At 41.1% G+C, this 26,195-nt stretch overlaps 1 long non-coding RNA gene across 1 annotated transcript; it reads left to right on the forward strand.

Annotated features, from left to right (window-relative positions):
• The first annotated feature begins 1,144 nt into the window (after positions 1 to 1,144).
• LOC144586899 (uncharacterized) lies at positions 1,145 to 25,956 on the forward strand. The gene is made up of 2 exons (XR_013541987.1): positions 1,145 to 3,626; positions 17,177 to 25,956. It is a non-coding gene; the product is annotated as an uncharacterized LOC144586899 (long non-coding RNA).
• The last annotated feature ends 239 nt before the right edge of the window (positions 25,957 to 26,195 follow it).

The raw sequence follows: 26,195 nt of genomic DNA on the forward strand, positions 1-26,195 counted from the left end.
CACAATCAGAAACCTTGGTTTTTCAGGGTCCTGGGTTGCATGCAGTGTCCATGCACACACAGCAGAGCCTCTCCTTTTCGAACTTTTGCTCTGTGGGTGAAGAAGGGGAGATGGAAAATTAGTGTGCCCCCTCTACTTCTTCATTCAAGTCAACTATATCTTGAATGTGTGAGCAGAGCTCTGGAGAGAGGATAACACATCTAATGACTGCAACTCTGAAGCAGAGGGTGTTGTTGTTTTTTTAAGTCTGTCTGTAGTCTTCTAGACATTAACAATATCTGAGATTGGTATGATCAATAGAATATAGAAATACCCTATTTTAATTTGAATGTACTGTATTACAGATTATATAGAGAAGGACTCCATTTATTGTTTTAACTGACTGTGAACCACCTTGAGTCCCCTATGGGGAGAAAGACAGAAAACCAACCAACCAACCAACCAACCAACCAACCAACCAACCAACCAACCAACCAACCAACCAACCAACCAACCAACCAACCAACCAACCAACCAACCAACCAACCAACCAACCAACCAACCAACCAACCAACCAACCAACCAAACAAACAAACAAACAAACAAACAACCAACCAACCAACCAACCAACCAACCAACCAACCAACCAACCAACCAACCAAACAAACAAACAAACAAACAAACAAACAAACAAACAAACAAACAAAATTTCTCTCACTTAGTTTAAGATGTAGATATATTCTCTCATCCTTACACTGTTTGTCCCCACAGGTGTTTCTGATCATCCCCAGACAACCTGCGGAAAGCATGACACAACAACATACGTGTGCTCTTTCTCCTGCTTCACTTGCCTGAGGCCAAACTATGTTGTGGCGAGTTTGATCACATGTCTTGGTGACAACACAACTGCTTGCTTTAACCACACTAATCAATTGGGAAATAAGATCTCATATCCTGGGTTAGCAGCTGGTGGGTAGAAAAAAAGCACACTTCTGATTAGCGCAGTTGGCAGGGATAATTTCTCTTGCTGCTGGCTGGTTTAGTCTGAGCTGCTTCAATGATGGTTACAGCTTGTCCATTCTTTTTCTATCCCTTTCCTATGTAGATCTCTCTCCCTCTCCCTCTCCCTCTCCCTTCCCCCCCTCTCTCTCACACACACAAACACACACACACAAAGAGAGAGAGAGAGAGAGAGAGAGAGAGAGAGAGAGGAATTTCTGGCCTACCCCTTTGGAGTGCACAAAATATATGGGAATAATTATATGGGTATACGGGGAGACTGCTGCAGGATTCAATTAGACAGATCGAAGTAGTTACTGTGGTTCTTTCCCAGACATGTTTCTTGCAAATTCTTCAGATGTTACTGGTGAAGCAGTGCCAAGAAAAATTGGAGAACCTGCTTCTCCACTAATACAGAAACACCATTCAATCAAACCTGCATTAAATATTTGATTAGCATTAAAAAAGTACTCTTTTTCTGTACCATACAAGCAGTATCTAACACCTGGGAAATGGGTATTTCCCACCATTTTTTCTCAGAACTTTCTTCTGTGCCTCATTGCCTGAGCCAGGAGCTTTAGAAGAAGAAATGCTTCCAACCTCTGAGGGGGGAATCTTTATTTTGTGTCATCCTGCCCTAGTTACTAAGTACTACATGTGGGCGAGGGGGAAGAGACATTCTTTTCCACAGTTGCCGTATGAACTTCAATTTTCTTGATTTATTTACATATTGCATTTTTTCTGCCACCTTTCTCCCAGTGAAAGGTTGCAAGGCAGTATCTCACACAAGCTCACCTCCAGCAATGACACAGGCTCACCTCTGGAAGTGTTTATGGGGACATTTTCCATCATCCCTTCCCTAAAAATAAGTCTCATCTTCTCAAAGCCTCTTAAAAATATTTCTCAGCAGCACAGGATTTGGGATGGGGAGCAGAGGGTAACACTTTTTGATGTGTTTCGCTTCTTGAGAAAAAAGGAACACTTCTTTTGAAAGTGGTTTAGAAGAAACGGCACTGCCTGCTGCTCAAGAACAGTATAGCAGACACAATCTGTTGACTATGGGGGCATGAGACTTTTATGGTTCTCTTTTGTGAATTCAAAAGGAAGAACAGGAAAGAAAGAGGGCATTCTGGCTCTCTCTTCCTGGAGAAGCACTTGAGTTTTTCAGTTCAACATGACTCTGATCTTTTCTACCCTATAGAGCAGATCATTAAGACAAATACAGATCTCCTCCTTTAACGATATTGTCCACCAAGGCACACAAATATTCCCAAGTGATGTGCTTAAAAAATGAGAAGTTAAGGCACAGTTATTTCCAAATCACCAAGACAAAATCAAGATAATTTGCCAGATGTTCATTGCGGCATGCTCCTCTCAGAACAGCCTTGTCTTTTTTTTTTTTTAGGGAGCTCTGCATTTAGCAACATGTTAACTGTGTCTGTCTATTTTGGCTGAAAGTTAATGCACAGTTGGCCTAACCAGCTCTGGTGGGCTTTGCTGTCCTGGGGTGAAGATTAGGCAAATGAATCAAGGAGTCTTGTCCCAATTATCTTGGCAACAGCTCAAATTCCCTCTACCATCCACTACCTGACACTTTTAGAGTGGGGGGTGATGCTGCTTACACTGCACTTTGTAGCTTCAGAACATAATTTACATCCTCTAGAATGCTGGTTTGCAAATGCTGAAAATTACATCAATAGCATTGTGGTCATATGCATTAATGTGAAAATTCACATCCACGTTGCAGAGGTAAGAATACGAGAGAGAGAGAGAGAGAATATTATAACCATCTGCTTGAAACTGTCAGAGAAATCAATCATATTCTGTAGTGTTAATAAAACTCTAAACTACAGAAGAAGGAAAAGTGAGTTTCAGTCTCTGTCCTCAGCTCATGGTGGACAAGGCTGCTCACGTACCTGCTCACTGCGCCATAAAAATGTTTCATTTCGATGTCATACTAACCAAGAAGTGAGGATGTGCTTGAACCTGGGCTAGATGCAGCCCAGTATCTAGCCCACAACTTCTTACCCTCAGCCTTTTCCAGTCCTCGTTCTTTTTATCCTTCTATTCATTTCCCAGGAATACGAAGCGCATGGAAATAGGCTCCCTGGGGAGCTGCTATCTCAGTGCACCTTGAAATGGCAGATCCTCAATCTTTTCCAAATTCCTGCCTTTCTTCATGAGTTGGTTATAGGATATCAACAGATAGTTGTATGCTTGACTACACAGGTGTGTCTCTGTTGCTCTGGGTTCGTCCACATGAGGTGTGTGGGTTGGGCTGAGGCAAGTTGGAAGAGTGATTCCTTTTTCCCACAGAGCTTGAGTCACTTACTCCAGCCTTCTATTTGTGTTTTATTTTTTTTTCCTTGAATGAAATTTGGGTTCTTCTAATTTGAATTTCCATACCATGTGACATCCCCTTTCTTCTTCCTCCCACCTCACTCCCTCTTTTCCTCTCCCCATTTTTTTGTCCTGACTTCACCACTTTTTTTTCCTTTCCCTCCCATAGGATGTCCCAGATGCCCAGGGAATTCAAACAGTGGATGTCCCAAAGAAATTGGGTTTGTTTGGAACAAAGAAACAGAAAGGACTGATGTATCTGGAACAAACTGGGCTTCAAAACAAAACAAAGATGTTCCCAAGTGGAAGTAAGTAATCCTGAAGCAGAAAGGAAGTGGAAGGGAAGGGATTGATCTGAATCTGTATTATCATTATGTACATCTATTAAACTACAGTAATCTGAATCAATGGGTGATGGAACCAGCTCTTTAACAGGAGGAAATAACTTGTGTGGATGTGCCCTGTGACTGGATGGGTTAGATGTGGGGCATGTTTGTGAGACAGGACAAATGCAAGATGCTGGGAGGTGATGATCTTAAAATAATTAGCACCATCCCTCCACCACTCTTTCCTTTCATTATCATCCCATAAGATTCTTGTTGTTTAGTCATTTAGTCGTGTCCGACTCTTCGTGACCCCATGGACCAGAGCACGCCAGGCCCTCATGTCTTCCACTGCCATCCCGGAGTTGGGTCAAAGTCATGTTGGTAGCTTCGGTGACACTGTCCAACCATCTCATTCTGTGTCGTCCCCTTCTCCTTTTGCTTTCACACTTTCCCAATATCAGGGTCTTTTCTAGGGAGTCTTCTCTTCTCATGAGATGGCCAAAATATTGGAGCCTCAGCTTCAGGATCTGTCCTTCCAGTGAGCACTCGGGGTTGATTTCCTTCAGAATGGATAGGTTTGTTCTCCTTGCAGTCCAGGGGATTCTCAAGAGTCTCCTCCAGCACCACAATTCAAAGGCATCAATTCTTCTTAGGAATCAATAAGATTCTTAGGAGAGATAAAATGAATGGTAGTGAAGAAAAGAGAGTGGATAGGAAACCTGAGGTTGTTTTTTGCCCATCACTAAGCAAAGAAAGGAAAATTTACTTTGGGGGACAACAGCTCCCAAAATACCCCATCCAGCATGGCCAGTGACCATGCTGGGCGGAGTATTCTGATAGTTATACTCCCGCAAAGTAACATTCTTTTTCTCTGCCACTGGTGTGCATCCCAACAGCTTACTACAAGGTTAGGCTGCCCTCAGCAGAAAATGACCATAGATAATCTTTTGGAAGGAGCCCGAGCAACTCTTGGAAATACAACCCTCCCCTCCCGTTCCATGGCACAGTAGTATGAACGGCTTGATAGTTCAGTGGTTTCAGCTGCCAAGAGTGGTCGTAGGACCAGATGGGCCAGGTACAAATAAAATAAATAAATAAATAAAAATTGGTCTCTGGCTGCAGAGCCAAAGGTTGGGAGTTTGATTCCCCACTGTGCCCCCCGATTGGGGCTGGACTCAATGATCCATATTTCCAGGTCTGCAGTTCTATGATAATGACCATGATGAAAGCATTTACTTCTCCTTTCAATGGTTTGTCTTTATGTCTGAACTAGAAACTGTGGTTAGGTTAGCTGGGGTGTGCTTGAACAAATTATGGAAATGGTTTATTGAATATAGATGAAAAAAAATGTTTAAAATAGTTTTTTAAAAAAAATTGTATTTTAAAAACACATTTAAAATATGGCCTAATGAAATGTGGTTATATATTTTGTGCTTAATTTTAAATAGTTTATACATTATTGTGCAAATGTCTATCAAAGGACTTGTAGCTCCACTTCCTGCGAAGGGCCATTGTAATAAGGGAACAGCTGGTCAGCCACTCGCTGTTAAGGAAATTACTATCACAGTCCAGGAACCATAAATTAGCTAGTTTGACATATATGGTGAGGATGGTAGAGGGAACTAGGAAGTGTACTGGACTTTTTGAGAAGCCTTTTGCTTGCTGCTGTGCAAAGAACCCAAGTCTAGAATAGCTGTTCAGACTTGTCTTCCTCAGAACCTGGAAAAGTCCTTTGTTGGACTATGACTCCCGATCCTTATCCCATTCAGATCCAACCCCTCCCACTTTGATCTCTTCCTCCTCCTGATCAACCCACTATACCAACGTTTTTTCCACCCTGACCCCTGGCATAAAATATCCCTACCCTTCTTCTGAACTACCAGACTGGCCCCCTGTCACACCGGATGAAATCATCGAGCTCATTCATTCTCTTAAATCCCGGAAAACTCCCGGCCCGGATGGAATCCCCACAGAGTTTCTTATTAACAACCATACATGGTGGTCTATTCCTCTTGCCAACCTTTTCACCATTGTCAACAAATCAGGTGTTATTCCCGAAACTTGGCTCAACTCAATTATTGTCCCAATATACAAAAAAGGTGACCCTTCCCTCCCCAGCAACTATAGACCAATAAGCCTCCTATCCTTTATTGGTAAACTTTACTCAAGATTCCTTCTTGTGAAACTCACCACCTGGGCGGAAGACATCGGTCTCCCATCTAGGGAACAAATTGCCTTCCGCCCAGGAGCCTCGACTCTGGACCACATTTTCACCCTCTCTTTCCTTGTTAACAAATACTCTCAGTTCCACAAGGCAAAACTTTACTCTGCATTTATTGACCTCAAGGGGACCTTCGATTCTGTAGACCGGAACACCTTATGGAAGAAACTAACGAACTGGAATATTGACCCCCGCCTCCTCTCCCTCATCCAACAGCTACACTCTTCCAACTCATGCCGCGTCCGTTTAGACCGTACAGGCGCCTTGACTGATGACATCCCTATTCACAACGGCGTCAGACAGGGATGCATTCTGGCACCCCTCCTATTTAACCTTTATCTAGCTGACCTTCCCCCTGCCCTACTCCCTCTTGACCTCCCCACCCCCTCCCTGAACAACTCACCTATTCCTCTCCTCTTATATGCCGACGATGCTGTCCTTCTATCTCTCTCTAAGCGTGGTCTCCGCAAGCTGCTCTTAACTTTCCAAGAGTTCTGCCTCATAAACCATTTATCTACTGTATTAATTCTGAGAAGACAAAAATTCTAGTCTTCTCCAAATCATGGACTCCATCCCAATGGAAAATACTAAACCTTAGCTTTCAGCAAGTACCATCCTTCAAGTACCTTGGAGTTACATTCCATTACCGTCATTCTTGGCTACTCCATCGTAAATCTGCCATATCCTCAGCTCTTCTATCTCAAAACGCCATAGCTAGATTTTTCTTTAACAAAGGCAATCAGTTCATCCCTGCTGCTCTTCAGGCATTCAAACTCAAATCCATTCCTCAATTAATGTACGGAGCACCCGTTTGGATCGAAGTCGCCAATTCCGAACTGGATCACTCAATCTCTAGATTTCTCCGTAAGATCTTGGGGGTTCCTAACCAAATTAGACTGTCTACGATTGTTTCAGAACTAGGTATCCATCTTGCCTCCACTTCTGCCTGGATTTCCACCTTCAAATTTTGGTTGAAACTCCATCTCAGTTCTCACCCAACCTCCATTCTATATGACCTTATCCAAGATTCTCATATATCAAACTGGTTTAAACTAGTAGATGCCAAACTTTCCACCCTTGACCTATCCCCTGAAATCTTGGCTGACCTCGACCTTTCAAAAGCCTCCCTCATCATTAAGTCCAAATTACTGGAACAAGAAACTCGAACCCTCCTATCAAACCTTAATCCCACCTGTTCACCATCCTACTTCGGGCTCCCCCCCTTAATGGGCCGCCCAGCTAGTTACCTTTTTCATCTGACAGACCCAAGGAAAAGGAGGGCCTTCCTTCTTGCTCGTTTAAACATCTTCCCGTCTGCTTGCCATTTTGGTAGATATTCCAATACTCCCCGACCAAACAGACTATGCACATTCTGCTCCCGTGAACCAGACACAGTAGCCCACATCCTACTTCGTTGCCCCTCTCACTCTGCCCTTAGATCTTCCCTACTAAACCCCTTTCTCCTGCCCTTTCTGATCCCCTCCCAATCCTCCTTAGTGACTCCCTTCCAACTACTACCTACAGTATCTCGTGGCGGAATTTTTGTTAACTATTCTTATGAGAAACCACAATCCCTATCCTTCCCAACTTCAGCTCTAATTTGTTCCCTTTATTTTCTTGGTCACACTGCTTACTCCTTTAAATGTAATCAAATGCCAATAAAGGTTTATGTAATGTAAAAAATGACTATGACTCCCAGAAGGTCCCACACAGTTGCCATGCTGGCTGGGAATTCTGGGAGCTGTAGTTTAGAGGAGATCTTTTCCAAGTGCTGCTCTTCTTTCTGCAGTTGACTTTTCAAGTTTAAAGGCACAGCTGGCCTTCTCATCTTTCCATATGCTGCAGAGGGCAAAAAACACAACTTAGCCCTATGTAGATGTCATAGAATTCTTTGATACAGTATTTATGTTTTGCAAGTAAGAGCTGTTTTATCCTAAACTCCAAATGTTTGTGCATAAGTTCTAGCATCTTGATCTGTCTCCAAGGACTAAAATGGAGTTATTCCTGCTTTGGGCAACAAAAGAAGATCAGCTCATTTGGTTTGATGTTCCACAAAAACCAATATTGTCCTTAAAACTTTGTGAGAATTTTGAAGGGACACAGAATCAGAAATGGTTTTCTTGTGGAAAAAAAAAACTCCTATGAAAGAAGTTTTCAGAATATAAGCTTTGGTGCCACCTGTCAGCTTGGTGAAACTCCCACCCCCAAACTTTATGATCCTCTAATTTTCCATAATGATACTCCTATGCATGAGCAACACGTCCTGACGAACTTGCTAATCTTTGTCTTTATAAAGTGGAAAATTGGTCCAGACAGCTGTGGCTTTGGGAGAAAAAATGAGCTTAACTTCTCAGAAATTGTAGATGCTGTCTGAGCCAGCATGTAGTTGGTGACAATTATAGTATGTCACTGCTCTGTCATATGACCTTTGCTCTTTTTTCCTTTTAAAAAATATTCCTTTTTTAAAACTGGAGATTTAGAATAACAAGATCTCCTAACTTTCTCATCTGCGCCTTCCCACAATTTATTTTACCGATTATTCCTTTAAATATCTAGGATAATATACGAGCATCATTTATTCAACATTTAGTCATTTTATTCTTTCTTTTTGTTATAGATTTTATAGTTACACTTTTGCCATTAAAAGGCTTTCCATTAACTCTAAGTAGCTTCCATACCTAAAAGGAAGAGGAGGAGGAGGAGGAGGAGGAGGAGAGGAGAGGAGAAGAAGAAAGGAGAAGGAGGAGAAGCAGGAGGAGAAAGAGAAGGAGCAGGAGGAGAAAAAGGAGGAGGAAGAGAAGAAGAGGAGGAGGAGGAGGAAAAGGAAAGGAGAATGAGAAGGAGGAGGAGAAGAAAGAGAGAAGGAGGAGAAGGAGAGATTGGAATATGTAGGATGGATCCTGTTTCTGATCCACCCCTATCCCCAGAAATGGTTCATTTTTCATTAATGAACAAAAAGGAAATGCTGCGTTTTTGTTTGTTTAAACTCTGGAAGGAATGGAAAGGATTGGTCCACATAACTGTAGCTATGGGAAGCAGTGGTTTTCATATCAAAGGCATAAAACAATCTTCCCTAGTCCAACATGCTCTAGATGTATTAGGTTACAACTCTTATCATTTCCAGGTAGCCTGGGATGATAGGAGCTGTCAAAATATATACCAGGTATGGGGCAACTGGCATAAAGGATGGGAGTAAAGTATACTGTATAGGCATAGTACTTTAATACTCCTAGGAAACATGATTGTCTTTTTAGGGACTCTGTTAGGTGAACTAAAGACTAACTTTATGCCATCATTGTCAACAGTAATACCCGTAATGGTTTCACTGTGGCAATCATGTCATCTCTTGCCATAAGCTTGTCATTAAGATTCTGAATAAACATTGCCGAGGATATATGAAGGAGGAGGCTGGAGAAAGGAGGCTCTTTTTATGTGTAAGCTCAGCACATGAGTGACAATCTAGATTTTCTGCAGTCTACAGACAAGCAGAAGCCTCTCCTTTTCAGACTTTTTCATCATTGTGTAAACAAACCTACAATGGAAGATGCAAGGCTGCCACTCTCCTCTAACAGTAGCAGTGAAAGTAGGCATTCTAACCGAATAGTATTTAACTTGTGGTTAAGGCCTGTTTGGAATACCTAGTGTGATGTAGGGGATAGAGTGATAAACTAGGACTCAGAAGACCTGGAGCTGAATCCCCCCCTGCCCACCCACCCACCCATGGAAACTCATGGGGTAGAGAGGTCAGGTGGAATGGGCAAAACCATTGCTTAAATATCTTACATACTTTGAAAGCCTTATTCAGGGTCGCTATATGTTGGTTTCAATTTGTCGTTGTTTAGTTGTTTAGTTATGTCCGACTCTTCGTGACCTCATGGACCAGAGCATGCCAGGCCCTCCTGTCTTCCACTGCCTCCCGGAGTTGGGTCAAATTCATGTTGGTCGCTTCAATGACATTGTCCAACCATCTCATTCTCAGTCGTCCCCTTCTCCTCTTGCCGTCACACTTTCCTAACATCAAGGTTTTTTTTTCCAAGGAGTCTTTTCTTCTCATGAGATGGCCAAAGTACTGGAGCCTCAGCTTCAGGATCTGTCCTTCCAGTGAGCACTCAGGGTTGATTTCCTTTAGAACTGATAGGTTTGTTCTCCTTGCAGTCCAGGGGATTCTCAAGAGCCTCCTCCAGCACCACAATTCAAAGGCATCCATTCTTCGGCGGTCTGCTTTCTTTATGGTCCAGCTCTCACTTCCATACATCACTACAGGAAAAACCATAGCTTTGACTATTTGGACTTTTGTTGGCAAGGTGATGTCTCTGCTTTTTAAGATGCTGTCAAGATTTGTCATCGCTTTCCTCCCAAGAAGCAGGCGTCTTTTAATTTTGTGGCTGCTGTCTCCATCTGCAGTGATCATGGAGCCCAGGAAAATAAAATCTGTCACTGCCTCCATGTCTTCCCCTTCTATTTCCCAGGAGGTGATGGGACCAGTGACCATGATCTTAGTTTTTTTGACGTTGAGTTTCAGACCGTTTTTTGTGCTCTCCTCTTTCACCCTCATTACAAGGTTCTTTAATTCCTCCTCACTTTCTGCCATCAGAGTGGTATCATCTGCATATCGGAGGTTGTTGATATTTCTTCCGGCAATCTTAATTCCGGTTTAGGATTCCTCCAGTCCAGCCTTCCGCATGATGTGTTCTGCATATAAGTTAAATAAGCTGGGGGACAATATACAGCCTTGTCGTACCCCTTTCCCAATTTTGAACCAATCAGTTGTTCCATATCCAGTTCTAACTGTTGCTTCCTGTCCCACATATAGGTTTCTCAGGAGGTAGATAAGGTGGTCAGGCACTCCCATTTCTTTAAGAACTTGCCATAGTTTGCTGTGGTCCACACAGTCAAAGGCTTTTGCATAGTCAATGAAGCAGAAGTAGATATTTTTCTGGAACTCTCTGGCTTGTTCTCCTTGCAGGTTTCAATTATGTGGTGTATAAACCACAATAATAATAATAATAATAATAATAATAATAATAATAATAATAATAATAATAATAATAATAATAATAATAACAACAACAACAACAACAACAACAACAACAACAACAAAAACAACAACAACAACAACAACAACAACAACAACAACAACAACAACAACAACAACAACAACAACAACAACAACAATAATAATAATAATAATAATAATAATAATAATAATAATAATAATAATAATAATAATAATAATAATAATAATAATAATAATAATAATAATAATAATAATAATAATAATAATAATAATAATAATAATGTGCCAGTCAAGTTGATTCTGACTTATGGTCAGAATCTTTTCAAGGTTTTTCTAGCTAAGAATACTTAAAAAGTATTTTGCCATTTCCTTCTTCTGGGGGCATCCTAGGACCATGTAGCTCGCCCAATGCTGCACAGGCTGACTCTTTCCCCTGGGAGGCACAGTGGAGAACCAAACTCCCAACCTCCGGCTCTGCACCCAGCTATCTAAACCACAGAGCTATCCAGCCCGTGTAATACACATTCCAGATTCCAAATTAGATTAGGCATCCTTCAGTCTCGAGAGACTACGGTAATAGACATAAAGCCTATTTAAATTAATGGCATTTGAATCATTTGCGAGTGACTCTTTTATACAGAAGTAACTCTTTGTGAATTAGATCCACATAACATGACCACCACATTAAAAGAATATGAAATATAGAAGAAGGTCTGAACATCTGTGACGTACAAAAGGAATATGAAATGCCACTTTTAGTATCTCCCGCACAAACTGATTGTGTTGGTGACAGAGTCTTTAGAGTTCAGAGCCAGCTTGAAATAGCAGCTCCGCTGTGAGCGCCCATTGTTGCCATACTTCCTTGGCCTCAGCTGATCAGGTGACAGTGATGATGACTTCTCATGAAGGATACTCCATGAGGCTTTAGATGATGCTGAAAGTGTACACAGCATTGTCTGTAGCTGAAAGGAATTTTGCCTCTGGGCATGTGTACGTTCATACTGCTATGCAGACCATGTGGTCACGCAGGCATTATAGTAACTTGCAGCTAGACACACTTTATAGAGGAGGAAAACAAAATACGGCAGACAATAGATTTTCTACCTTTTCTAGACTTGACTAGCGGATTCTCATTACAGTTTAAAGAAGACTCCACTGTACCTACTAGCGGTTTAACTACTGTTTCTAATGCCTACAATTCAATTGATTTTTTGCTTCTCAACTCTTTAGCTGAATTTAATCTGGGTAGCCAGTAATGCTCTAGTCACTAATGTTCGAGGCTGTCTCAGTGGAAAGCTCAGACAGATAGTACAGTCTTACTACTGAATATTCACTCTGCCTCTAGCTGTTACTCTGTTTTCTCCATCTCAGATACAACAGGGGGAACAGTACAGGGTGCAGTATCCAAGGCTCCTCTGAGCTGTTTGTCAGTATTTGTTTTGTTCCATACCCTTTAGAACTGTAGAATCTTCTTTAGAGGGGAACCATATGACATGGGAGGGATTCGTCATCGCTTAAGGAAGCTCTCAACAGGGTTTACAAACTGACCCTGACCAAGGAGGAAATTTGGGACACAACAAATAGTGAGCTATATAAATCTGAATGTATTTGCTCATTTTGAGCCTTGCCAATAAGATGCAAGTTGAATTGCCTGAATTTACTTGTCTCCTGATACAGAATCTTCTTTCTTCATGGTAAAGTCCACATCTTCTAAAACAGTCCCTAGCAGTTCCTTTTGTTTTAAAGCTAATTGTCCTGTCCAGGTTGCACCTAGAATCCTAAAGTTGGAAGGGGTCTCCAAGGTCCTCTAGTTCAACCTGCTACCAATGATGACATTCCACAGTTACCACATTTCCTGAGAGATGGCTCCACAGGGTCTGCTTCACTGTTAGTGCAGATATGCAGATAGAGTTGAATGGCATCTAGTGAGGAACCTCTTATTCTGTGACAGTTTTAGAATTCCAAATCCCTCATCCACCACATAGAACTTGCAGTTATAATGAGGGAGTGGGTTCTGAGCACCTCAGTTATTTAGGGAGTTTCAGTCCCCAACCATCCTTTAGAAAAGGAAGATAATCTTTTTCTCTCCCTTCCCTTTTCCTCTTTTGTTCTCCATCCCTCCTTCCTGCCACAGCCTCTAATTTCTTGATGCATTTCTGGAATTGTTTGGCATTGCTCCCAGGATTAGGGACCATGTGCTAGCACCCATGTTGGATCAGAATATACTTTATTTATTTATTTATTTATTTATTTATTTATTTATTTATTTATTTATTTATTTATTTATTTATTTAATCATTACAGATTTTTTTAAAAAAATAATATACAGTACTTTCCTCCTGATTTAGCATGATGCAGCATGTTGTATGGCTGCACACAATGTAGATGTGCTGTAGCTTCCCACCCTGGAAGCAGGCGAAATCATGATGTGTAGTGCTAAATTGGGATGAAGCATATTCTGGCCCACCACTAGTGCTAGTTTATGGTCCCTAATCCTCAGAGCTATAATATATCATTAATTGGACTATTGTGGAAAAGCTCATTTATATGGAAAGGTAAAGTTTGGAGTGTTAAGACACAAATCTTTTAAGAATTTAAGTATCATTATGTCTAATCAAAGTCTTAGTACTGATGAGATTCTACTCCCCCCATAGCAATGGTATTATTTCTAAGAGGAAAAAAAATCCTGAATTAATTATATCAAAAGTACTAGCAATCCAGTGTATATAGAAAGAAAAAATGGGTAACAGAAAATTCAAACATTGATAGATTCATTTTTAACTTAAGCTTTGCGGTCAAAAGTGGTGTTTTCAGAGAGCACTGTTCCTTTCAGATGAGAAAATACGAACCATGGAAGATGCAACTTTTTGCCATGCGGTCTCCAATGATGCTCCAAAATTTGGAGGTTGAAGTTCCTCATTGTTCTCAGATGACTAATCAGATTAAAATTGTTACCAGAATCTGGGCAAAGGAATGAGTGGAAGACTCCAGAAATAAATTCAGCTCCTATTTGATTGGATTCATCTTGGTTTTGGCATTTCATCAGATGGAGCGTGATTTCAATGTTCAGATAACTTGATTCTAAAAGGGAAGTAACCTAGAACCACAGCAATGTCACATACAGTACTGATGCCACAAACCAACACCTATAGGATTAGGGAGAAATCTCATCTGCACTATTCATTTCCAACAGTTCAGCTTCCCAAATCCACAGCAAAAAGATTTCAACCTGGGCAATTTGTTTTAACCTATAGTAGCCTGAATAGATGCAAGGGATGTGGTGATGCTGCAGATTAAACCGCAGAAGCCTCTGTGCTGCAAGGTCAAAGACCAACAGTCTTAAGATGGAATCCATGCGACGGAGTGAGCTCCCGTCGCTTGTCCCAGCTCCTGCCAACCTAGCAGTTTGAAAGCTAGGAGTTGGACATGACTGGACTGAATGTCAAGAGGAACCTTTACCTTTAGCCTGAATAGAATTTGTCAGGGCAACTCTCTTGTTCCATTTCAAGCTTCAAGCATCTGGCAATGGGAACTATAAACATAATTTTTGTTTCTAATAGTATGGCATGTACAGCTTCCAGATATCACCATTGCCGTCTGTTGGTGATCATGATCAAACAGCTCTGTCTTTCCCTCTTTTCTCTTGTCAAGCAGCACAAGTAGCTTTTCTTTGGTTTATTCTTGGCAATCTTCTGGGAAATGTCTCAATGGCTATGTCAAGCCAACCCCTTGACCATCTTATTCCTTTGGGATCAGGGTGGCGGCACAGTGTGTGGTAGAATATATTTGGCATCCTGCAGCCATAACATGCCTGCTCCTCGGATAAAACAGAATGTTAGGTTTATTTTTCAGTCAGTCCCACTTTGCAAATGGAATAGAAATGAGGTTGGTGCAACAGGCTGCCACAGAACAGACAAGCCTTGAAAGCCAGCTCCTTACATGGTATATTATTATAATGACATCATATTTTGTAGACACAAAAATACATTAATTGTGTAAGTTTGAGGGTTTGATCTCCAGCAGGCCTGCTTTCTTTTACAAGACTGTCAGTTAAAGTTAAACAGAAACTAGTTTTTCCCTGCTTTGGACGAAGTGAAATAGGCCTATGTTTATTGTCCAAAAGAAAATGGAAGGTGCTTCCCCTGTGATTGTAAAAGTGATGGGAAGTGTGGGGGGGAAAACAACTGTGATATAGCTGGAGTGAAAATTATTTCCATTTGGTAAGTAATTGGGCATTTTGCACCACGGATGTCACACTGATCTGACACTAACATCTCTCTTTACTATTCTCTCTTCCCCTTTCTCTGTCTCATGATTTCACCGCTTTCTGCCAGATGGTCATTATATTTTACAGGACTGCAGGCAATTATACCTGTCAAGGGCATGCCAAAGTATTTAGCATTTATGGTTTGAGGGAGATTACCTCCTAAATGTTAATGGCAGACAGAGTCACACTAACCCTCCCATTTAAGATCTTCATTAGATCACCTCTTTGCAACACTAAAGGATGAGTTAAGGGCAGACAGAAGTGAAATGTAACCACTCCTTACACTAGAGGTGGGAGGAATGCTGAAGAGGCAGAAAGAGTTGGATACTTTGCAACTGTGTAATCGTATCTTCCTGAGAGGAAAAGGGATGGTCATATATCCTGCACGATCCAAAGTAAGCAAAGAGTTCCTGCGGCTTAAGGTATCTCACATTTTAAAAGAGCTAGGAATGCAGAGAATGTTGGTATTTATAGAGTCCCAATTTTCAGATTTTTTTTTTTTTTTGTAATTACGAAATTCCTGTCCCATTGTGAAATGAAACAATAGTGACTGAAACACAGGTTATTCCAGTGGATAACTTGTTGACAGGGAAGGTTATGTTAATTGCAGTAGACTGGCAGTTTGGTCTACTCACTCCATAACGGAGTCCCAGAAATTACAAAAACAATTGTTAGATGTGCTGGCTACTCAGTACAAAGAGCTGGAAGGAAAGTGGCCCTCACACACTTCCATGATGACAGGATCTTCCTTAGTGAAAGACAGCAGCCTGAAAGAGGGGAGAAGATACCAGAAGGAAGGAGGAGGCTGGTGGCGGCATGCTGCCTGTTCCGTATTAACTGTGCCTGGTGGAGATGTGATCGTTTTTAAAACAGTGGCTGAAATCCTGTTGCTTATTGTAGGAAGTTGCAACTAGTGTAGATCTGTTGAATCGGCAGGGATGTGGTGACATCAATTCCTCCAAAAGTTCCAGCGATTTCGTGGGTGTACTCTATTTGCAACTTGCTGTGCTGAACAACAGGATTTCAGCCAGTCTCAAATTCCTCCCACCCCAACTGCGTCTTCTAGAGCTGCCATTCTCAATGGGGGCCATATGTCCCCCTGCAGCCCCCTAGCACATTTTCACAGGAGCCACAGATTCAGTTGTATGTTGCATCCTTGCTTGCACACAGTCAAGGTCTTTCCTTGCTTGACAGGGGGCCCCGGAACCTAAAAAGACCGTAGCAAAAAAGAAGGTTGAGAATGGCTATTCTAGAGTAGCCCTGACTGGTAAAAAAAAAAAAAAAAGAGAGAGAGAGAGAGAGTGTGGTTTACCATTCGCTTCTTCTGGGGGCACCTGGGGCTGTGCAGCTTGCCCAAGACTACCTAAGAGGAAAATTCTCTGCATCTAAATTCCCAGATTTTGAGAATTTGGTTTTTTAATGTTTTTGTTTGTTTTTGGAGGAAAGAGGGGAGGTCAGCTGGTTTTAAAACTGCTATTAGCTATAGCAGAGTGGCAGCTTTGGTGAGTCTGGGGGCCAATTGCTATATCCTTTGCCCCCCACATATCTTGTGAACCCATAAATATGCACATGACCCCCCCCCCACACACACACACACGAGTGCTGGTGCAAAAAACAAACAAACACAAAACTGGCCACATCTAGTTTCAGCCTGTCCCCCTTTCATAGCCCATGTAGACAAAACAAGATACAGTGCAGAACCCATTTACAAAACTAATATTTTTCATGAAATGCGGTTTTCCTTGTTTTAGTCTGACCTTTTAAAGAAGAATGGTTTAGCGTAGGGACCAGAGGCCCCCAAAATGGGTGAGGATCCATACTTAGCTGCCTGTTGCCTACCTGCCACCAATATACAGATTATTGGTCTGTACATACAATAAGAGATCGCCTGATCATTGTGTTGACTGCAATGTGATTCTTGCATTTTATTTACTATACAGCTGCTGTTTCTAACTTTGCCTCTATGGAGTTTCATTGCCATTCAAGCATGCTATGTAACTTATTCCCTTTTTCTTTCCTCTTTTTAGATGATACCTTTACTCTTTTCTGGAGAAGTGTTCATGACCACTCCAGACTGACAAGAATGCACAAGTTTGTATCTAGACAAAAGAAGAGGAAAAATGCAAGCTGGTCATAAAGAGTATCAGAATCAGCAATGTAGCCATGACTCTGTGTTTATAACAGTACTTGTATTTTATCCTACATTTTGTATGAATATTAGGCAGCGTTGCAATATATACTTTTAATTAATCTTTTACATTCATTCTTCTTTCATACCATATGGTATATGAGCCATGTGTGCAACCAGCAGATGTTAACAAAATATTGTGCAAACAATGAAATACAGGGTTAACAGTCATTTTCTTAACAGGTGTGTGAGATATTTAATATCAGCTATTCAACTGATAGCCAATCAGTAGTGAACAAACAAATGCATTCATCAACCTAAAGAAAATGGACAAAACAGGTTACTGTGAAGGATAACTCCATCAGCCTCAAGGAAGAAGGCTTTAAGTCAAAGTAGGTCTGTGAACGTATTAGTGGAGTTGGTTTGGTGCTTAGCACCTCTCTACTTTGTACCAAAACATTATGAGAATATAAGATCTATGTCTGGTGTCTGGGTCTGGCTGCTGAAACTAGGAATTTAGAGCCAAGTGGCTGGATAAGTATTTTTCCACACTCTGTTGAGCCTTTCTCGGCTGTCTCCTTGATCCACCCCCAGTAGGCTTGTGCTTGGGAGCTGTAGAAGAAAGAAAAATGTCTGGGAAAGAAAGAGGTGGATTTATTAAGATAGTGTTTTCCTCTCTCCACTCACATTGTCTCATCGAGGCTCGGGAGTTTATTTCTGTGGCCAGAGAGAGAAAGTCGTGGTTGCGCCTTTGTGAGCTCTGGGTGAATAAAGTGACAGCAACAGAAGGCAGGAGTGGAAAATAACCCCAAACCAGACTTTCCATACTTATGTCTGTCTCACCTTCAAGGCCACTCGCAGCTTAAGAATACAGGAAGAACAGAGCCCTGCTGAATCTGATGGAGGGTCCATTTACATCCAGCCTTTTCCTAGCAACAGCAGCCAGTCAAATGCTTTTAGGAAACCCACAAACAGAGGAAGAATGCAACAATGCTCCCATGTGGTTTAGTCTCAGCATTTATTATCTCGAGATTTACCTTCACTGTAAAGAAAGAAGGCTGATGGTGGTTCTCTCCCCAAGCAATCTAAAGTGTAACCCACCCACCCCTTTGGAATTTAACTCTAGGCAGATAGCTTGCATTTTGGACTGCTTATAGCATGGTCTGGTGCAAACTGCTTTCCAGTGATCACATGATCTATGGGCAATAGTGCTGCAATCTGACACTGATCCAAGACCAAGTTGGACCTTTTTGTTCCCACAGCAGAGCTGCTAGATTTTGGGCCAGACTAGGGAAGGGTCACTTTACAGGAGGTTTCACCCTGCAGAGTAACCCTTTCTGATGAAATCAGACCCACATCTTTCTCACCATCTGATCACACCCCTCTGTTTCATCTCAGTGTAATCCTGACTGGGCAACCAATGTCTGGCAGGCCCAGTTCCATTCAGAATTTCTTTCTGTTTGCTTGGGGGAAAAACACCATTGTTCCCGCTGGTCAGGGCTTAAATTCCCCTTAAAGATATGTGGAGAAGGCTGCTATTTGGAAAATTGTTGTTGTTTATTCATTAAGTCGTGTCCAACTCTTCATGACCCCATGGACCAGAGCGCGCCAGGCCCTCCTGTCTTCCACTGCCTCCCAGATTTTGGTCAAACTCATGTTGGTTGCTTTGATGACACTGTCCAGCCATCTCATCCTCTGATGTCCCCTTCTCCTCTTGCTTTTACATTTTCCCAACATCAGGGTCTTTTCCAGGGAATCTTCTCTTCTCATGAGATGGCCAAAGTATTGGAGCATCTGCTTTAGGATCTGTCCTTCCAGTGAACACTCTGGGTTGATTTCCTTCAAAATGGATAGGTTTGTTCTCTTTGCAGTCCAGGGGACTCTCAAGACTCTCCTCCAGCACCACAATTCAAAAGCATCTATTCTTCAATAGTCAGCCTTCTTTGTGGTCCAGCTCTGACTTCCATACTTTGCTACTGGAAAAACCCTTTGGAAAATACTGTGCACCAAATCTTCACAGACCTGTACAGTCTAGAATGTCATTGCCTGTTAGCAAGGAATAGATGGAACATGTGTGTTTTACATAAGATAATATTTAGACAAGTGAATGAAATCATCGTATGGATATAGGGAAGGCACTATATCAGTGCAAATTCAATTTTGACATGGTTTCCTTGGCTATAAAAGCTAGAATGCAAAGTTACTGAAAACAGTTTGCCTCCTAACAGGAGTGATCTGTCCCAAATCTTAAAAATTTCATAAACTGACATATATAGGACTGACCTGGCTGGACAGTTCCATGAGTTAGGTGCTTGGTTGCAGAGACAGACAAGGAGAATTTGGTTCCCCCTTTGTGCATCTTGTGGGAAAAGCAAGCCTGTGTGGCCTTAGACAAACTGCACAGTACTACTGGGCTCCCCTCAGAAGAAGGGAATGGGAAATCTGAGTACTCTATATTTATAAAACCCAGGAAAGGGTCACCATAAGTCTGAATTGAAATACAGTGGGGTCTTGACTTGAGAACTTAATCCGTATTGGAAGGCGGTTCTCAAGTCAAAAGGTTCTCAGGTCAAATCTGCATTTCCCATAGGAATGCATTGAAAACCATTTGATCCGTATCTGCTCTTTTCCGTCCATAGAAACTAATGGGAGGCTGCTATTCTGCCTTCGACCACTAGAGGGGGATATTTTGTTTCTTTTTTTTTTCTTAGGTCAAGAAAGGTTCAGGGAAGGCAGGGAAAATACAGTCCAGGCAGTACAGTACCAGGCAGTCTGAAGACTGTCTCCCAATCCACTCTCTAAACGCTGGGAGGAGTGAGGAAGCAGACAGGCACCCTTTTCACTGGCCAACAGTTAACTGAAAGTTCACATTTTGCACTTTCCCTTCCTCCCACGTGGGTTTTTTTCAGTTTGTAACTCAAATCTAAGTACTTAAGTCAAGTCAATATTTTCCTATGAGAGTGGTTCATAAGTCAAAATGTTCTTAACTCGAGCCGTTCTTAAGTCAAGACCCCACTGTAGTATTGATAACGAATAGTCCTTTATGGCATTTCTCCTGTTGAACCTGACTTACTTTTAGGTGCAACCCAATGAAGGTAGACATAGGAAACAGCTAGGTTTTTGTGATGCTAACTTGGCTACAGACATTTTCTAACCCGCATTAAGCTATTGTGACTCCCTGGCATTCTGGCAGCCATTTTGAATGGTTCTGATTAGTTGTCCCTTTATATCTGCCCTGCACGTTATTCAATAGGTTCCCTTGCAGTTTTGACATTTTCCAAACCAAACATAAATTTATATAAAATGAAATCTTACTCTCTTGACAAGTTTAAGCAAAGTGTTACAATGTCAAAAATCCATATTCTTAAACAACTTGAACAACACAGACACATAAAGTGAGAAGAGATGGCTTCAACAAGCTTTAAAGCACAAACGCGTGTAGTTTGAATCAGACCGAAATAGGCACACCCACATTAAAATAAAGACATGCAGACAGCATAAATATTCTGTGAAGTTTCCAGGATGTTTGTCTGAAATATTTATTTCAGAGAATTAATGAAAAGTGTCCTTAAAAAAAAAAAGAGCAGCTAAAGTGGTGGTTAGGTACTTGGGTTGTAGATACACATTAAAAATATCTAAGTGGTAGTCATGGCAAATATTTTATGAAAGTAAAAATTAGATCCTTTTAGGAAGCTACCATAAAGTGGCAGTGGGTACTCGAATGCTAGTAAGTGCAGAGTCATTCCAACCATTAAGCAAAGGAAAGTTATTGACTCACACAGGAAGGTGTGGGTATTATGAAAGGGCACTGCTGTTATTTGTTTGGTTGTTGATCTATCTTTTCTGCCGAAATGAGAAGAGATCCTTGTGGATTTTTTTAAATCTATGTATTTACTGATCTCAGGTGCCCAAATGGCTGGCTTTGGATGCCATGCTCCTTAACTCGGGTGGATAGAAGGCTTATTTACTGCACTTTTCATTGACACTGATGCTAAGTTTCACACATCATGCACATTTCTCTAAACTATACTTTCTTACAATGTTGTCTCAATCCTTAGTTGGCCCTGGAATAACAGTTTAGGTCTTCTTCGGCTCTTGTTCATTTATGCAAATAGTCCCTGCTCTCATTCAAGGTGGAAGGCTGAGGTATAAAATGGAGGCCTGTCCTTGACATTGGGTCTGAAAAGGCAGAATACAAAATATTGGAGGCACAGTTGATAAACAATAATTCTTTCTCCCTCGTGGCCTTTTGCCAGCTGACCTTGAAATACCCTCATGATGGTAAACATATCAGACACAAAGGGAGAAGAAAGAGGTTAGAAAACCTTGTGAGAATAAGATGCCTGAGAAACTAATTTCTCTGACACTAATACGATTAAGAATAAGGATGCTCATTATTGATTCCTACATCTATTCCCAAGTCACTCGGGTATAAGCATAAGATTATTTGCTGATATTTCCTGAAAATCTAGGTGGAACACATTCTCTGGTGTTCAGCCTGAGTCACAAGCCTCTTCTTTGGGGATAAACATTATAAAATTTATCCCATTGAAATCCCCAGCCACTTTCATGAAGGCCCTTTCCAATATCATATTAGAAAGAGTGCCAAAAAGCAATACATACAGATAACATAGTGACCTGAGCTTGGCTCAGCAAAACTACGAGGGTGAAGGATCTTGGCATTGTCCTAGATGACAAGCTAAACATGAGTGAACAGTGTGACGTGGCTACAAAAAAGGCAAATGCTATTTTAGGCTGCATTAATAGAATATAGTTTCCAAATCCTGCGAGGTGGTAGTCCCCCTCTATTCAGCACCGATTAAACCTCACCTTAAGTATTGTATCCAGTTCTGGACACCACACTTCAGGAAGGATGCTGACAAATTGGAACAAGCTCAGAGGAGGGCAACAAGGAGGATCACGGGGCTGGAAACCAAGCCTTATGAATCCAAAAGAAAGCTGCCCCACCTGCTGAGGAGGAATTTGGGGCAGATCTAGGCCAATGGTGGGCCACAAAGCCTTCCTAGCTAGGCCTTTTCTCCAGGTGAGCCACATTTAGGTGTCTGAAGTGTGGGATTGTCAGGTGACACTCCCAGAATAGAATGTTATGAGATTTGAACCCCAAAAGAATCTGAAAATCCCGTGCCTATTAGTTTGTTTACCAAAAAAACCTCACCCCAACAACTTATGTGTGCTGTTTACACAATGTCTGGGATCCTGTTGATTCAGTTCTGCATGCATAAAACTAATGATATAATCATCCATGACATTTTATCTTCAATTAAAAGTTTTCTATTTCCTCCTTCAAGTTCTGAGGCATACTTTTCGACACGGGGAAGCCGGGCAGAAGGCGAGGGACTCAGGATGGGATAAGGAAGGCTTTAGTGTCTGAAAATCATGGACAGGGGTACCTATTTTCAGACATTAGAGCCTCCCCCTCTGCCTCGAGGCCCCAAAGGCTTCTCCAGGGGAATAAGGATAGAATAGGATGCCATCAGGCTTATCCACAGGCAGCTGTGCCAACAGAATTCTGGCTACTATTTAACATATAGGTGTGTTTCTGTTGAAACCATCCCCCAACCATGCCTATGTTGCAAAAAGCCCTTCTCGTTTTCAAAATGCTTAGTTCTGCACAGTAGTTTAACTCACTCACTCTCTCCCTCCCTCAAAAGTGTGAGTACCTCAGTTCTGGAGTCTATTATTAATTGCTATTCATTTTGCAAAATGGATCCTGGGTCTAAGGACCAACTAAATAATACAGGACATTATTGCAAGCAGAGGTCATTTAACAAGTAAAATACATATCTTTTTCTACAAGAGCTTGCCACATATTGTGGATTAGGTTTTATTTGTATCATTATTGATCACTGAGAGATAAACATGAGTTTCACTGATTGCTTGGCCACACAGCTTTGATGAATTTGTATGCCTCAGAGGGAAAACATTATAATAGCAGGAAATGGACGTTTTCCTTTGCATATAATCTGACCCACAGAGACTCTTGAGTAAATGGTCAAATCATAATATTTTATGTTTTACATGTAATGTTTTACATAGATTAGAGCCTGGGTCTGAACAGTTATCGACGTATGCCAATATTCTGCAGAATTCTGAATATGTGGAAAGGAAGGCATAGACGAAAAATGGTATATGCTTTGAAGTGATGCTGAACAGAGGTGCACAACTGACCACTAAGATGCTGAGCTGCAGTGCCCAGAATCCCTCCACATGAAATATAATAACCAGAGCTGATAGGAATTACATTCCAACAAGATCTGGAGGGCCACAGTTTAGACAGATACTAGAACTCTCAGAAAAAAACAACAGCTTATACTCTGAAGTCTATTGAAAGGAATTATAGAGACCATGTTATTGGTTTCCAAAATGACAAATGGTAAACCTGAATTACTCACCTAAAGTGAGCATCTTTGCACTTTTTAATCCCTGGGCATTTCTAATCAACAGGATAAGCTAATAATGTAGCACAAATATAAGCAATCAAATGGGTGTTGCTGTGTCAGCAGGGCTTGATTACATCAGCAAATGAGTATGCCTCATGTCTGCCAGCTGAGGTCCTTACAAAATGGTAGCATGTTAAGCAGAAGAAATATCACCCAGATGCCCTTAGTGTTTATCTACTCCACCTGTTTCACACATATGTGCATCAGAGATACACTCAATTCTTCAAAAAAGAAAAGAAAAAGAAACAGAGAGAGAGAGACTCTCTCCAGTGTATGAATGTGTATCCATGCTTCAGAAAGCCAGAAAATGGCCTGATATTACTGCATAATATCAGGCCCACTTTGCCAGCAGGAAAAAGGAAACTGAATTTTACACAGCAAAAGCGGTCTGAATGTTGATGACACCCATATCAGCAGTCATGATGGTCTAAAGCAGTGGTTCCCAATCTTGGGTCCCCAAATATTATTGGACTACAACTCTGAGAAATCCTGGCCAGTATAGCTAAAGATGAAGATTTCTTGGAGTTTTCATCCTAGAACATCTGGGGACTGTAGTTTGGGAGCCATTAGTCAATATGATACCTCTTGTGTTCGCTGCCATTCACAAAGAGACACCAAACAGGGGGAAATCCTAGAAGCTGATTCCTTTTTTCATCAATTAATCACTACCAAAACACAAAGCAATTGGCAAGGCTGTTTTTCAACTAGGTATCAGCCATACCACAGGGGCTTTTTCTCCCTTTTGAAAGGCCTTTTTTGAGGACCAGTATTTCAACCCGTACAGCCTGGTTTATTTCCAAATAAGAAAAATAGATGGGATGAAACATTCTCTTAAAGATAAACAAACTTGGTCTTTTCAATTTATATGATGTGTTTTAAATCTGGGGGATGTTTAATATCTCCTATTTTTAAATGCTGCATAGGAACCTGGAAAGTAAGATCTATGAACCTTCGGAAGCTGGAGGTGGTCAAACAGGAGATGGCAAGAATAAACATCGACATCCTGGGCATCAGTGAACTAAAACTCAGATGATTATCATATCTACTATTGTGGGCAAGAATCCTGTAGAAGGAATTGAGTAGCCCTCATAGTCAACAAAAGAGTGGGAAAAGCTGTAATGGGATATAATCTCAAAAATGATAGAATGATGTCAATACGAATCCAAGGCAGACCTTTCAACATCACAATAATCCAAGTTTATGCACCAACCACCATTGCTGAGAAGACTGAAATTGAACAATTTTATGAAGATTTACAACACCTTCTAGAACTGACACCAAAGAAAGACGTTCTTTTCATTCTAGGGGACTGGAATGCTAAAGTAGGGAGTCAAGAGATAAAAGGAATAACAGGGAAGTTTGCCCTTGGAGTTCAAAATGAAGCAGGCATAGGCTAATAGAGTTTTGTCAAGAGGGACATGACTAAATGACTAATCGACAATGACGACAATTTTTAAGCATGTAAAACAGTTCTACATTTTAAAAATCATATGTTAAAAACCTTTTGTCTGAACATCCCTAAATTTGGCACAGAGCAATCAAAGACTGTTTGCTGCAACACTTCCAGATTTGATGCTGATATGAAGGTCAGTTTAAAAGTTATACTTTTTTACTTGGACAGCCCCATTTTTAATATTGCCTTGTAGAATGTTGATTTGCTCTGCCGGCTCTACATCAATGCTGCACTTTCACACAGCAATAGTTATTAGTAGCCACCTGGGCTTTGATAGGGTTTATGTTAGTTTACAAACATGCCACTGCAATTCTAATAATAAGTAAGCCTCACTGAATTCAGTTAGCTCTGCATGAGATTGAGGCGCAAATATTATTTATTTATGAATTATGTGCTTTGTCTGTGCAGTGTCAATCATCTTTTCCAAGAAGACCTATGGCTCAAAATACAAACAGCATTGTTATTCCTGCTGCTGTTATCATTGCCATATTTGTTATCATCATATAATTGCATAATGCCATCCCTTATATACTGTATATTAGAGTACTATAAAGGTTGAATGTTTTGTGTTAGATGCATCTTATTAAAATTTGGTGACTGCCCCAAATTTTAACAAGAGGCATCTATATATATTTGACTGCCCCAAATTCTTTTCTAGGGGTGTGTGTGTGTGTGTGTGTGTGTGTGTGTGTGTGTGTGTGTGTGTGTGTGTGTGTGTGTGTGTGTGTGTGTGTGTGTGTGTGTGTGTGTGTGTGTGTGTGTGTGTGTAATATTATATAATATAGATGAATCCTATACTGTACAGTATATATTGGGGATGGCTTTATATATGTATGTATTTGGTGAATGCCCCAAATTTTAACAAGAGGCATTTAACACAAAACATTTAACCTTTATAGTACTCTAATTTGCAGTTTCTTGAGGGGAAAGAATAAAAACTAAGATATTTTCACTGTATTTTAAATCTGTAGTGGAGACGGGTCAAGAGCAGACTTTAACCATGT

This window comes from Pogona vitticeps, chromosome 2, assembly GCF_051106095.1.
Source record: "Pogona vitticeps strain Pit_001003342236 chromosome 2, PviZW2.1, whole genome shotgun sequence".
In the NCBI taxonomy this organism is placed as follows: Eukaryota; Metazoa; Chordata; class Lepidosauria; order Squamata; family Agamidae; genus Pogona; species Pogona vitticeps.